This window comes from Lepisma saccharinum, chromosome 1, assembly GCF_977018435.1.
Source record: "Lepisma saccharinum chromosome 1, izLepSacc3.1, whole genome shotgun sequence".
Taxonomy (NCBI): Eukaryota; Metazoa; Arthropoda; class Insecta; order Zygentoma; family Lepismatidae; genus Lepisma; species Lepisma saccharinum.
Window position 1 is genome coordinate 42,926,537 of NC_139229.1, and position 16,268 is coordinate 42,942,804.

A 16,268-nucleotide genomic window follows, 5' to 3' on the forward strand; every position below is an offset into this window, starting at 1 on the left:
CAATGACGAGACTACAATCACGCCGCTAAGTATCCATACTACGCAGATGACTCCTGTGGAAACCATCGAGAACTCACCATCAGTAGATGCAGATTCTTTTCAGACAACAAACATGGACCTGACTCTAGAACCCCCATCATTGCCGACCCCAGCTTCACCCATACTGGGAAAGAAGAAGAGGAAGAAGCAACGTAGCACAGACCAGAATCACACCCACCCGGCGAAGAAAACGAACGAACAGCGTTCACCATCGCCAGTGAAGTATACCCTGACCCCAATTGTGCCCAACCCTTTGGAAACACCCCCCAACCCCACGATGACGACCACTATAAATACCGATTCTTCAGGAAACCTGTAAGTACATGCAATGTTTTGGTTGTTTATATCATTAGTGTGTTATATGAAGGCTCCCGTGTATCATTTTGCCACACTAAATCTGAACAAACTATCCTCTACAGTCAAACACCATGCATTGACTGATTATATAAAGCAAAGTGCTCTCGATCTTCTTTTCCTTCAAGAGGTCGGTACAGACGATTTTACATGTGGCCACGACTATACTATATATAATAATTTCACATACAACGCCACAGGTACTGCCATTTTGGTACGACAAGGTATACCTGTTAACAAAACTTTTCTGCATCCCTCTGGGCGAATTACGTGCGTCGAAATAGGTAAAATCGGGTTTTGTAATATCTATGCGCCTTCAGGATCAGTGGCCCGCTAGACACGAAACACTTTCTATGCAACAGAAGTGGCGACAGCTTTAGGGGGCAACCACCAATATATTGTCCTTGCTGGGGATTTTAACTGTGTGTTACGACGACAAGATCAATATCCAGGGTTTAACTCATCCCTTAGTCTCTCTACCCTGGTCGAGGCCTTTCACCTAAAAGATGTCTGGGAAACCAAGCACCCACAACTGGAAGGATTCACCTTCATACGTCCAGACTCGGCCAGTCGATTAGACCGTTTCTATGTAAGTGCGAACTTATTACCCAAAGTGTCATCTATAAAGATTTTTCCCACTTGCTTCACCGACCACCTCAGTGTGCAACTAGACATGGCAATGGACGCCAAAACTGCAGTTCGGGGACGGGGATACTGGAAACTTAATAGTCGGATTCTTCAAGATGAACAATTTCGAACAGCCTTCAAACAAAAGTGGAAGGAATTGGAAAATATGAGCAGGCGCCAAACTGATATCATCACATGGTGGGACACATTCCTGAAGCCGTCAATCAAGCATTTTTGTATAGCATACACACGTATGATGCACACGGATTTCCATAAGAAATACAACTTCTATTATCGCGTACTACACGAGTTGACGAAACAACTCATACGGGGCGACCCAGTCCTGCAGGAACTGAAACGTATACAATCGGTCCTACTGAGGATGCACCACGAGCGAATGGCAGGTTTCGTGGTGAGAAGTCGTCTCCCAACAATTGACCCTCAAGAACAAGCCAGTATTGCCCATGTAAGCGCAGAACAGCGAAGTGGGAAAAGGAAACTCATAACGCGATTGCAACAAGGGAACAAATACCTCACACAACCCTCAGACATTCGTGCATGCCTATATGAACACTATGCCGCACAATTTAAGGCACCCCAGGCGGAAGAAGAACACGTGACATACCCCGATATCCCCACGCTATCAGGGGAAGATGAAGCCATCTTAAACCAACCCTTCACTAAGGAAGAAGTGGAAGCGGCCATCCAACAAGCTCAGAAAGGAAAAACCCGGGGCATAGACGGACTACCGATTGAATTATTTCAAACATTTTGGCCTACCATGGCAGACCTGGTTATGCGGTGGCTCAAAGCCTGTTTTGCGCAGAAGAAGTTAGGTCGTACAAGCTCGACAGGGGTCATGGTCTTAATCCCGAAAGTGATACATCCCTTAACACCTGAACATTATCGCCCCATCACTTTGTTATGTGCCGATTATAAAATATTGGCACGAATATTAACGCGCCGACTACAACACTATGCAGCTACCCTACTAGGCCCTCATCAATTTGTGCACGGAACTAATGGCAATATAACTACCGTTCTCACTAGCATACGAGACATCGTTACTGTAATGAATGAAGCCCCTGACTCGGAAGTAGCTCTAGTAGCCCTGGACTTCAAAGGAGCATTTGACTCATTGTATCATCATTATCTATTTCGGCATTTAACTCAGGCTGGATGCGGAGAATCCTTCGTAGAAGCGATAAAGAGCCTATACACCCAGGCTCGGGTACATTTGTGTGTAAATGGAACATTATCCTCGCCGTTTGTTCTTCAGCGCTCTGTTAGGCAAAGTTGCCCCTTTTCACTCCTCGCCTTTTGTACAGCTCTTAGTCCCTTCCTACACCAAATAAATCAACGACTACAAGGAATACAAGCATATGGCATGACCTACCGAGTTTTTGCATACGCCGACGATGTCACAGTGGCGGTGCGTGATCATCAGGATTATATTAACCTAATGGAAATCTTGGAACAATTACGAGTAAATACAGGTTTGTGTCTCAACCTGAGAAAATCAAAAATACTACCCATGGGGAGAATGGCAAGGAACTGGACAGAATCTGTCCCAATGAACGTGACGGACGTATTGAAAGTACTCGGGATCTATTTCTCGAGAAACCTAGTCGAGACTTCCAACCACACATTTCAAACCATAGTGCCCAAAATACAAGCAGTATTACATTTCAACCGACTCCGCCAACTGTCACTAAGCGCTAGAATCAAATATGTCAACACTTATGCCCTCTCGAAACTATGGTATGTGGCGCAAATACTACCCGTGCCTACCCAAACGGCTGCGAGAATCCGGAGAATGATCACACGCTTTCTCTGGCACGGTCACCTGTTCCATGTAGCTCATAACACACTATGCCTACCAACTCGCCTTGGAGGACTAAACCTGCTGAGTATCGACCGACAAGCACAAGCCTTATTTTTGCACCGCCATATCACCATGATAGTCGAGCATCAAGATAGCATTACGGCTCGTGTGCTACGCTCCATGCTGGATGAAGTGGAACTATGTGCCCCAATTTACCCAGGTGTTATACCCACTAAATTTCTCTATTTACGAAAAATCATAGTGGAAATTTGTTACATGTTGATGCTCCTTCCAAGTGTGGATCCTTCTGATATAACAGTCAAATCTCTATCACAAATGCTGCAAAACCGGATGAAACATATTCCGCGTATTGTCCCATTATTCCCCAGTGTGCGCTGGAACATCGTGTGGAGAAACATATCGGCGACCCACCTCCCCACTCGAGTGCGCTCCATATGGTACTTAACTGTACACGATGCTATCGTCACTAGAGTACGATTGCAGAGATACCTCATGGCAGACAACGCCCATTGTACCAAATGTGTACAGGACGACACCTTAGTGCATCGACTGACGACATGTGTGACAGTCGTGGAACATTGAAAACACCTTCAGAAGTTACTTGGAATCATATGCCGCCGCTCTCCGAATGACTTCACGGTGAACCATATATTAACTCCAGAGTTTCAGTATTTTCCTCTCACAAGAACAAGTGCAGTGCAATTTCTCATAGGACATTATGTCTATTATGTGCTTGGAAACCAACCTCATGTACAAAAACTGTCATTCAAATTCTATGCCAGTGAACATTATTATCACAATGATCAGATAACCTGTAAAGCCTTGTATGCAAATTTCCTACATGTGATCCTTTGAAATTGACGTCCAAATGTAAAATCTGTGTAAGAAGTAGCTAATTTCAATAAAGAAAAAAAAGTCGGTAACGCGTCTGACAACCATGCTAAAGGTCCCGGGTTCGATCCCCGGCCGGTTCAAATCCGGGAACTTTTCTAACGTTGGAAGCGGCCCCGGCGCTCACCCAGTGTCGAATAACATGGGTACCTGGGGGAAACCCTGGGGGGTAAAGGCGGTCAGGGGCGTGATGCTGATCACATCACCCCTACTCACGACCAGATCAAGAAAGTGTGGGGCGTTACCCCCACACCCCCTATACGCCTTCATGGCGTGGTGCTATGCACAGGGGAGCACTTTACCTTTTACCTTATTAGCTACACAAAATACTCTGGGTTTTACAGACAAATTCAGCTTACTTTTTGATACAACCTAGTATTTTTATGAAGTGATGCGCGTTAGAAAAGTGGGGGAAAAACTGAACCTATGTGTTTATTTAATGAGAGGGAATTCATTTGACATTACCTGTCGAGATATAGCCTTTGTATTGTATTACATTTGTCAGAGTTGGCTACTCTGTAACGATAATGATTTTCAGTTGTTTACTTTCATTATTTATATAATGTAAATATCATTTTCATTCTCATATATCTAATAGTGTCTGTGAAAAAAGAAGATGAAGTTACCACAATTAGGTTAACATTGTCCAGGTAGGCAATTGGAACTCCTCTTAAGGCACCCCCAAGAATATTAGCCTGCGCACGCCTATGGCTGCAGCGGCGGCAACAGGATTAATCATCTTTAGGTGCTGGGGGGTGCAGAATGAAATTTAAGGGGTGCGATTGTGGAAGTAAAGAAAAATGAAGCATGGATGCATGTTTTAGCCACTACATCAAATACCAATCAAGTTTTAGTAGATAACTTTGATAATATGCCAATAAAAATTAAAAAAGAAACAGCGACTTGCTTCATTTTTGCTTGATTTGCCCAACAACGACATGCTTGGAAATTTCAAAGGAACGGCTTGTTCAAGGAAGGCCAATGAAATATGGACGACCGGATGATTTTTTTCCCAGGGAGAGCCAAGCAAAGTATTTTTCCACAAGGGGGGAGGCGACAAACTATGCACATTTCCCCCTTAATAGTGTTGCTATCTAAAGAAAACACTCCTTCAGCTTGAACTTACCATGTTCCTGGAAAGCTCTTGTAATAATTAACATAAGTTACTGTGAAATGAAAATAAATGGGTGAAATACATAATTTTAGATTGACATCCACTTCTCAGAGAAAGGCTCTTGCCCTCTTCAGGACGTCCACGATGACATCTGCATTACGTCTTACACTCCAATAAGGTGGTCATAGAATGTAAACATTCAGAGCAGACACACGTTACAGTCTTATTGAACTATGTAGTGAAATACAAAATAAAATTCTTATTGCTTTTAAACACACGCTTTTTGAACCTTTGCACTATATTTTATCATTGTAAGAGTTAGTGTTTTCGGTTGAAGATAGGTTTTGAAAAAGGGGTACGAAAGGGGTTGGGGGGAAAAATTAAGGGGTGTGCAAGCACCCTTCCGGCCCCCTGCGTCGCCCCTGTATGTCTATGACAATGGTTTCTTGTAAAATTGGCCTTGTTTAAATAAATATAATTCTATTCGTTCTTCTCCCACTTACGCAGCAAGCGCAGGGCGGCTTCTTCAAAGTGGTGAAGGAGGCGGTGGTGGGGAAGCCTCCGTGCGAGCCGATCCAGACCACCAAGGACTACGTCCGCATTGCTTGCAGGGACGGTCTGGTCATGCTGGAGAGCCCGGAGGTGATGACGTCAGTGGAGAAGCAGATCAAGTGCCAGCTGGTCAGCGTCAGGGACAAGTACACCAGCGTGGACGTCGCCCTCATGACCTCCAAAGGGTTCCAGTACCTCGATGCTATTAACAGGCAGTGAGTATACAACCTTCCTTGTCAATGTTCCACGTTGTTCCATACCAACAAAAGGATAAGCACCAAAATGTCAATCTCCCTTCCACGTAGTAACCCTGGACTGCATTTTGGAGACTAGCGAGGCCCTGGCGTCTGCGGGGCTCGTGTTGTATGCTGTACATGTGTGTTTGTGATTGACCTTTAATCAAATTTGTCTTGCCAACATTCATTCTTGTGTTCGCGATTAGCCAAAAGTGGTAGAAAGCGAAGTAAAATATAGTATATAAATCAAACAAACAACAAAACGCAGCGTGAGTCAAGAAATAATAATAAAAAAGATATCCTTGAGCAGGGGGAACCTTGTGAAGGTAACTGCTAACGATATGCAATGTAAAACATATTTTAAAAACTTTAAATTGCCACACCTTTCATACAAGTTGCGGCTGTATAGGGCCACTCATCGCACGTACTAACAAAACAACATTCAAGAGGAGTCCAAGCGCCAAAGTCTCGTTTGCCCGCAAGAAAGTAGTTTCCAGAGTGGATTCAAACGTTGAATATTCGTAGCGCTTCACGCTAAGCACTTCGCCAGAGAGAATGACATGAACTGTTGGTGTTCCGTTTTCCCCTGTAAGTCCAACACTTACAATGTGACCTGGTCATCCTGGACTTCAGTATTCTTACTCAAAATGCACGTCTGAATTATCTTTTTTTGTTGTACAGGGTCTCCAAAAATTAAGTATCTATTTTCTTGAAATAGTGATTTTACTCGCAATGTTTTTAAAGGTATATGTTCGTTATACATTACTTTCAGCATGTGCACCATCCACGTCACGACACACTCCTCATCTGTTGGCGGTGGCACGTAAGACGTTCTGGAGCATCGCCGGTGTTATGGCAGCAGCAGCCAAGTGTAATGCTGTTTCGGAGCTATCCAATGTGGTAAAGGGTCGGTTAAACATACGTCAGAAAGAAGGGGTAACATTTCATTATGCCTTAGATGTCCGCACGTTCCTGAATGCTCAATTTCCTGGGAGATGGATTGGGCGTCGCGTTCCCCTGACCTCACGCCCATGGACTTCTTTGTGTAGGATTTATCAAAGGACGTGCGGTCACCTGACCCATTACCACATTAGAGGAGTTACAAAACCGCAATGCACAAGCTGCTGGGCCATAATACCAGCAATGCTCCTAAACGCCATTCGTACCACTGCCAACAGATGGGGAGTGTGTCGAGATGTGAATGGTTCACCAGCTGAAAATAATGTGCAACGAACATATACCTCTAACAACATTGCGAGTGAAATCACTATTTCAATAAAATAGATACTTCATTTTTGGACACCCTGTATTTAAAACAACAACGCTTTGGGTTAAACGAAATGCATGTTTCTTGATGGCAATTATTTCATTCTAACGATGTAGCTTATGTGTGAAATGAACTTTTGCAGTGTTATCTCTTCATTTTAGGATCCGCATAATGAGGGAGATGGGAATATTATCTTACTTGGCAAGAAAATGGATTGTAAAGAAGGTGACACATCAGAGCTACAACAAGGGATTCGAAGCAATTGGTCTAAGTCATGTGTACGCTGTATTCATCTGCTACTTCTTTGCCATGTTGCTATCTAGCGGTATTCTCTATGCCGAAAAACGGATTTCAAAACGTTTGGTGTGGAAACAAGTCTAAAACCGCGTGTGTCAATGGTCTAGATGAAAAGGATATTGGGCCACAATCTACATTTTTAATGGGCAAAATGGGCTAACAATGATTTTTGATTGGGCTAACACGGTTTATGAGATATTGTTAGTTTTCTTAGCCCATTCATTAGGGGGGGGGTCAACTTGACATAAATTCTAAAGCAGGACCACAGGATCCAATTGTCATTCAAATAGAAAATACGTGACCCAACAAAATCGACAATTGAAAGTCTTTAAAGAACGTTTTTATTAGCTCCGTCTAGTTCGGTGCACTTTTTGGCTCTGTCTGCTCTTGCGCGTCTAGTTGCTTACACGATGCAACACCGACCCGTCTGCTTCTTTGATTTTGTCTGCACCGTTTGCACTACGTTCCGGAGAGGTGTGTATGTTTGTGTGGTGTATGATCACTTGGTGTGTGCTAACTAATCAAATGAACGTTTAGCAGCAGACAGACATTTGTTAAATCTTCTGAACTTCGACACGCTATTCGTCTACTTGGTTGAACGTCATTTCCTTGCACAAACCTCACACCGAAATACAACTGCACTACACCATCTAGTGTCAAAAAAAGTGCAGCGAACTAGACGGGGCTACAGGAAATCTTGAAACGTCTGAGGTTGCATCCGTACACGATCAAAAAAACATTTGAGAATGATTTATAATTTTACCGAAAAGTGGCAGTGCGTATGGCTAGAAACAGAAATAAATACCTCAGCCGTAACAAAACTAATAATTTTCTTTCCAAAGGAAGAAATCAGCAATTCAAGAGAAGTATGACTTATTTTATAGGTATTATAAATAAAATCTACAGCACCAGAGAAATTGTGAGATCATAATGACATAAAATAATTTCACAAAATATCATTTCCAGTTGTTTTCATTTTGTTCATCTAAACAAAAGTTATTAAATGTTAAGTATCCCCGAAACGCCTGAAATTCCTTTATTTTCTACTTTTTGATATTGGTAGTTACGTATTCTGCATTCCTAAGGATTCTTGAAGGTGCCATTTCGTTTTTTTCACGGAAATAATCTATATTTTCGACGTATGAAGTAAGTTTTGTTCGTTTCTTTTTCCCTTCAGTAACACGCTAAATGGCGGTCACAGTTTCACTACCGTACTCGGCATGCAGTGTTTCCACCCCCACTCCACCAAAAAATACCTACGTAGCCCCACAAACCATTAACGCATAGCCCCACGAACCATTCATACATAGCCCCACGAACATTTCCGATAAGGTTAGGTTAGGTAGGGTCACGTATAGGTTACAATAGATAAAAATTGGTTTCGAAAAAAATATGCGTAGCCCCACACACCATTCTCGCATAGCCCCACGAACCATTGACACACAGCCCCAAGAACCATTGGCACATAGCCCCACAAACCATTTGCGGAAACGCACCTTCTTCAGTTACAAAAACACGTGTTTGGAAACACTGACCGGGATTGAATGGGATTACGTCATCACACACAGGCTACATCCACCTGGAAGTATATGGATGTAAAAGCTTTCATGCATCGGTCACACATTTATATCGAAAAATAGATGATTTACCGGCAAAATTGAATGAACGATGCAAGAAAACACTTCCTCGAACTTCCACAATTCTAAAGAAACTGCATTCGGTAAGTAATTTCTCCTGTAAATTTGAAGAAATTCGTTTCGGGGATACTTGAATTTTACCCAAAAGTTGTATATTTTACGGTTGCTTGTCCAGGATAATTTATTATCACATCACTCATGGTACACTTTATCCCGGGAATCTCTGGAGCAAGCGAACGAAAACAAGTATCTGCGCAAGTAGTGACTCGACAGCCCTCGGCCAATGAACTCGTGAGACGGGAAATGAGTGAGGCTGCCAGCCATTATTAGATGGGTGCACTGCTTCGCTCCTCCGATTCGCAGTCTTCCCTTGCGCGACCTTGCTCCAGAGATTCCCGGGACAGATCTAATACAGACAACAATATTGCACCGAAAGTTCTTTCCTTTCTCGCACGTCACAAACACATGTTTACACTTTCCGCTTCGCTTTCTCTTCACACAATAAGTGCATTACAATACAATACATACATACGTGTACATCGACAGTATATACATACGTGTACAGACATGATTTCAGTATCATGTGTTCTGATTGATCGATAGTCTGTCATGAAAGATTTCATTTAGAACCACCATTCCTAATTAGAAAATCCTAGACGGTAACAACGAATGCGAGAAGAAACATGACGTGTGATCTAACTTTATTTCCTTTAGGTATCGAATTCAATTTGCCCTTCGTGTTTCAATTGATCTTGAACGGATAGCTTTATAGAGCGTCATTGCTTAGATTCGAATGTTATAAAATACTTGCAAGGTGTTAATAAAGCATGTGCACAATATTGGTTACACTTTAAATTGTTTGAGTTAAGCAGATAGACTAATCGGGACTGGACCTACAGTTTAAAGTGGGATCTCTACCACTATGTGCCTTCACTTAGTATCGAATCCTGGTTCCCTTGATTACAAGGCGATGATGTTACCACAACACCATTGGGGAGGCCGCGTTTTAAATTGTAACCTATCCTTTGACATGTCCCTTATCATGATATTAAATTGGGTTTGTCTATATTTTCATCCATTTCAAAATGTTATGTTGTGTTTATGAGTGTTTAACAGTGTTTATGTGTGTGTTCATAATTTAAGTCGGACATCCTTTTGTTCTTTCGTATTTCAATGTTTTTGGAATATTTCATTATGTATGGGAGTGTGTATGTGTGATTACGATATTATGAAGGCGAGTGAGAAGTCAGGTTACATATAAAACTTTCCTTGTCTTGTTAATTGTCCTTGAATGGTTGAATGTCCAGTTTCCTGGTGCATGGATCGATCGCCGTGATTCCGTTGAGTGACCACTGAGGTCTCCACACCAATGGATTTTCTCCTTTGGGGCCATTTCTTTCTTTGCGATTGTTGACTTCCAGCCACATTTAAAACCTTGCATTCTGCTTTTTTATTTTTTTGGCCTTTTGCCTGTCGGGATTACGCTAAGTCCGGCTTATCGGGGTCCGGATTATCGAGCTTTTACTGTACTTACTTCCATCATATGATGCATACCTTTACAAACGATATACAAAAATGCTTAAGTGTAAAGCTGATTCTTTAGTGCATCCATCCATGGGTGTCTGGTGTATCAAATAGATTCGATGCATTTAGTTTTCTGGAACAAAATTCATCACATCAAGTTTGGTGCATCACTTGACGCAGTTAAGCGTAGTTTCTCTCTAATGATCGTGCCTGATCTTCTCAACTGATGCATTTTTAGTGCAACTGATAAAAGTACCATTTATGCAGTTCTGTGTGTATTTTGGTAAACTAAAAAGTGCATCATTTGCGGTTTCTGCAGTGTAATGCACTGTGCAAATTAAGCTTTTGATTGGGGGGGGGGGTATTTGTGATTTCATTTTGGGGAAGGCTTACTTGAGTATGCAATATTTTATATGTTACCATTCATTGTCATGCGGTTCTAAGTACTTAGAACTTGGTTCTAACCTAGCTCATTAAATTTTATAACATTTTCACGTAATTTAATTTAGATATTTACATTCTAAAAATACCAAACTCATCCACAAAAGAGCTATCGAACTAATGACGCCAAAAATGTGACCAATTTCTATTGCCAAGTTCGAACTTAACTTCCGTCTAACCTACTACAAGTTTCTTGTGAACACTTTTTGAACTATATCAGCACTAAGCCATAAAAATTTAAGTGGAAAACAGCCCTGTGAGGTTGTTCAGTTGCAGAAAGGTGTTCTTTTTAATCCACAAGGCTGCATACTTTTCGGCAGTAATCTTTGACGACTGGACTATTAATGATCACGAATGATTTCTTAATTGTGTTTGCTACATAATTCATAAATGTTATACTAAATACTTTCAATTTAATTTTATTTTTTTAGGGGGATTAAAACATCCTTGGCAGGGATAAGAATAATTATCTTGTGCCGGGGATAAATGTGTTTGTGGGGGTGGGGAGGAAACGCCGGCATCCCCCGTTAATTCACACATTGTTTTAATGTGTTACTGGAGTCAATGTTTCAAAACTAGTACTGTAACACGCCAGAAGATGGCAGCACAAAGCTGCGCTCACAGTCACAGGGAGCACCGACCTTCATGAGTCAGTGTGACAAGAGACATCGTCCTGTGCGCATCGGGAGCTGTGCAACTGCTGCTCTTTTGACCACGTGCGTTACCATGTCTGCGTTAATGATCCTCGACATGAAGGATGGATCATCCTCGGCACGCTGAGTGAGTTCTTGGCAGACTTCGATGTTCCACGACGATAATCCACCCTGTCACCGAGATCTCCTCACATGTGAGTTTCTCGCCGGAAACAATAAGATCTCACTTCCGCACCCACCTTACTCGCCAGATTTGGCTCCTGAGGAGTTCACCCTTTTATAGAAGTTCACTCCAGTGCGGAGGTCCAGTTCGAATCGCAGAAGGTGATTGACACGCTTCGAAATGAAGACTACCAGGACACATCCCAAAAGTAGCAGGTACGCTGAGAGCGCTGTATTGCTGTGCCAGGGGACTATTTTGAAGGTGATAGTGTGTAAACATAAAATACTTTCTTGTAAACAGAGCTAGTCTCGAAACCTTTTGATATCACCTCGTATTTCTTTTGTCAATTGATTTGTTTTGGGCTCTGCGTGTAGAAGTTAAACCAGTGAAAGTGAATTTTAAAGACACTGGGATCAGACACTATTTTTAAAATAGAAAACAATTTATGGACACCCTGTGGAAAGCAAGAACTTCAGCAAACACGATGAACACACACATCCCAAGGGCCACGAAGTAGGCAAGGAACACCAGCATCACGTGTTCCACGGAGATGGGCTCCAATAAAGCTCCTTCCTTCACAGGAAGCTCTCTCTTTATCCAAACCTTCTCCAGTCTCTTCAAGATCCCAGATTCTCTCATGCGTAAAATACTGAAAGAAAAATACGGAGAATGTACGAGGGGAAGTAAAAAATTATCCGCACTTCACCATAACTTTCTTTAGGTTGCTCACAGTGCCTTCAGCGCTCGCGTGCTGAAAGGTGGTACTCTTGTGGTTACGTTGCCGAGGTTTTATCTTATTCGCTTCATTTTTCTTTATTTTGTTACAGAGTAAACATGGCCGCTCCAGTGGCAGTGTGCACCAAGGAAGAACAAAGTTAAGTGATCCGATTTCTCTGGTCTGAAGTTGTGTCAGGGGCTGAAATGGCAGGCTTTCTGTACAATACGGGGGCAGTCCTCTACCACGTAGAAGTGTGTAGGAATGGATCTAGAAGTTTAAAAATGACCAGACAAGCGGGATCAGGACGCCCATCAACCTACAGCACTCACGGGAAGATTCAACAAGCTCCAGATATGATTCTGACGAACAGATGGGTCACAAGGACGGCAGACGATGAAGTGGCATGTTCTCTGCAAATTAGTCATCAGTGGCGTGCACCAGGAAGGGAGCGCTGGGTTGGTGGCGATTATAATCCCCTTTTGGCCCAGTATTCCTAAACAAAAATAGAACGTCAAAGGCAGGATATGATGGCAAAATGAGGACCAACTACTAGAAAAGAAAATTATATTCCCCGTCCTCTTTCGAAAATTCTGGGCACGCCATTGTTACTCATGGTTCTGTGTGCGAAATCATCCACGCCAAGCTTCGGATCACTAATCTGTTTTCCCTTGGTGCACACTGCCAGTGGAACAGCTATGTTTACTCTGTAATAAAAGAAAGAAAAATGGAGCGATTAAGCTACATAACCACAAGAGCGCTGATGGTAGTGTGGCCAACCTACAGAAAGTTATGATGAAAGTGCTGCTAATTTTTGACTTGCCCTAGTAGAATTAATTTCACATCTTGCAGAAAATGTATTACTATAAATTAATACCAGCGCATTAGCTCTGATTGGTTAATTGATTCTGCTATTTTATGTTGCTTTTCTGCCACTTTTGGCTAATCGGGAATGTGGTGATAAGAAGAAATTGATGAAAGGACAATTACAAATACATTGACAGATCATAACACTAGTCCCGAAGAGGATTATACTGGATATGAGACCAGTCGTCAGAGCCTCGTCTGTCTGCAAAGTGCAGTCTATGGTGTAACAGGGGAAAGAGAGGTTGTCATTTGGGTGTCACCCCTTGCGCCCCGTGGAATCTCCAAGAGTCAGCAAATTAAAATAAGAAATATGTTTACTAACGAGTATTATAGCCATGAATAATTGTATGTTTAGGGCTACCACAAACTAAACAATTTTCGGCCAAAAACCTACGCACACCTTCCCCTCCGTCGGTTCAAGTTGAGGCATACGGAAGCATGCTCTACTCTATTCCTCCCCTCCACGGGCTAGTACCACAATGCACAGAACACGCGGTTCTGCGCAGGTTCTTTTGCTTCTGGTTCCAGTATACACTTCCACTTTTGCCCCTGTTACATTGTAGGGACAGGCCCAAAAGAACAAAATATTCCACAAGGCTTACAAGTGTTTTTCAGAGTTTATGGTTTAAGTCCACTTTATGTACACATAGGCTAATCGGGACTGGATCTACAGTTTAAATCGGGATCCGAACCACTATGTGCCAACGCCGGACTCCTTGGTTACAAGGCGACGACGTTATCACAACGTCATTGAGGAGGCTTGTAAGAAATTAAGTATCTCAGGACGGAAATATCCAGATCTAAAGTAAAACTGAGAAGGAATAAGGAACAATGGAGCACAGCCACACAAAGTTTAAATAAAGAAATATATATATTGTCATGGGAAGGCGAACGAGCATCCAAAGCTTACAGTAAAAACCAAGTTTAACTGGATCACACTGACCCAATCAAGGTAGCGACAATAACAAAATTCCTCTGGCTAGACAGAATCCAACTTCCAACTACCGGGTCGCTCTTCCTGATCGAAAGATGGAAGTTGTGGCACCGTAGCTTGCAAGCTCATCAGAAACACGGCACGTGGCGAGTCGAATAAGTACCCCAGACTTTTGGGAAACATCAAAAGTTATGGTGGTCGCGCGGTAGATCCGCGCCACCGTTCAGGTGCTGATAATCAACACCTGTCTGTGTCCTGGGTGACTGCCTCGCTGATTCTGTGGTTGTCACCTGAGTCCCGATTAGGAGGTGAGTGTGCTATGCTCGTCCGCCTTCCTTACCTCTTCACCGAGTCAAGGAGGGCTATCCACAACCTGTAAACTCAGATGAACATTGTTTTACTGCTACATCCCTAAGTGGCATTCCTCGTACCTCGTTCGAAACCTTGTCTATATATGGGTTTTGAATACATGGGCGAACTTAAGGCTTTAATGAATGCCTTTTCTTACACTTAATCATCTGCTTACATCTGTTTACAAATAGAGTATAAAGAAGAAAGAAAAAGAATAGAGTCTTGGTCGAGCCTGCATTTTTCGCTGAAAATTTCTACGTAAAAATATACCGTTTATAAACGCAAACACAGACACGTAAACAAAAATGCAGTACAGTTTATATTACACACAGACACACACTCACACATTCTTGTTCTTTCACACACGCACACACACACATTTTCGTTTGTGACCGAGTGGTTAGCACATCGCGCTGCGACGCCAAGGGTCCCGGGTTCGAATTCCGGTCGGGCTTGGTTGTTTGTGAATGTCCATTCATCAATTTCATCATTTCATCACTCATCCTCATCTTCGCAAATTAGCCAAGAGGCACAAAACGGGAAGTAAAATAAACTAAATCAATCAAATCAATCAATGAACAAGCGGAGATTAGAATCCGAGACCCCTGGTGTCATAGCCCACTCGGCCACTAAAGTCGGACAAAGAACCTATTAGCCTACAATAGGCAATTTCTGCGTAGCATAAGGAAGAAAGACTCATATCTGATACCTTCAGAAACCACGTTATAAAATAGCTTTACAGATGCCAGTTTCGATCCGTCCTCCGTGAAAGAGTGCTTAGCACAACGTTCGACTACGCCAGAGGTCTCGGGTTCGAATCCCTGCACGGGTTGAGTGTTTTTTTCGAGTGTCTTTCGTCACTCATTCTCATCGTCTCTATTACCCAAACGTAGCAGGAAAGGCGACGCTAAATAACACAAATCAACCCCATATTGCAATACGAACTTACAAGGTGTCTAAGATTTCCTTGTACGGCCATTTTGTCCGGTGGACGTACGCCATGTTCCCTTCCAGATGCATCTCGCTGATGGTGGACAGTTGACAGGCGTCCGTGGGCAGGATACTGGCCAGCACCTGCGGCTCTTCGATGATGACAACTCTGGACGAACACACCAGGTGGAAGATCTTCGTAGAAGAAAGCTTCCCCGGTGTCAAGCATCGCTCGTCGAGGATGCCCGCTGACCTTGCTCTCCCAAACGCCCCTGAAGTGCTCTCCTGCAAGAAATCAAAGACAAACAATGGCATTTACGACAGCTCTCAAAATTTTGTTTAATGTTACATTGCTTTTCCGCTAATTTTGGCGACGATGAAGATAAAAGTTGATAAGATGAAATTGATGAAATGGTAATCGATACCCCACACACTACACTGATCGCAGGGCCATCTGACGGCTGACCTACATAGTTCTCTATGTGTCCACCAATCATCTTCGGGGATGAGTATCAACAACCTCAGTTGCGAAGGAAAAGTTGTAGGGGTAACATCGCTCTCTCATTACGACGTTACCGAGTATACGTCTGTTTTGGCAGTTGTTTATATTGGCTTCTTTGTACAGTGTTTGGGTGTTTCGTGTACTAATTTTCCGTACATTGTGTACTATTGTACAACTGTTATCCATTAACGGCGCTGGTCAACTCTCTCTCTCTCTCCCAGTTTTACAGTACATTTGACAACATGCTGTGTATCCGACGCTGATTTTCTTCGTCCCGCCAGGAACTTTCTGTGCCTTGTGACTCGAAAATACCCGATGTCAGTCGAAG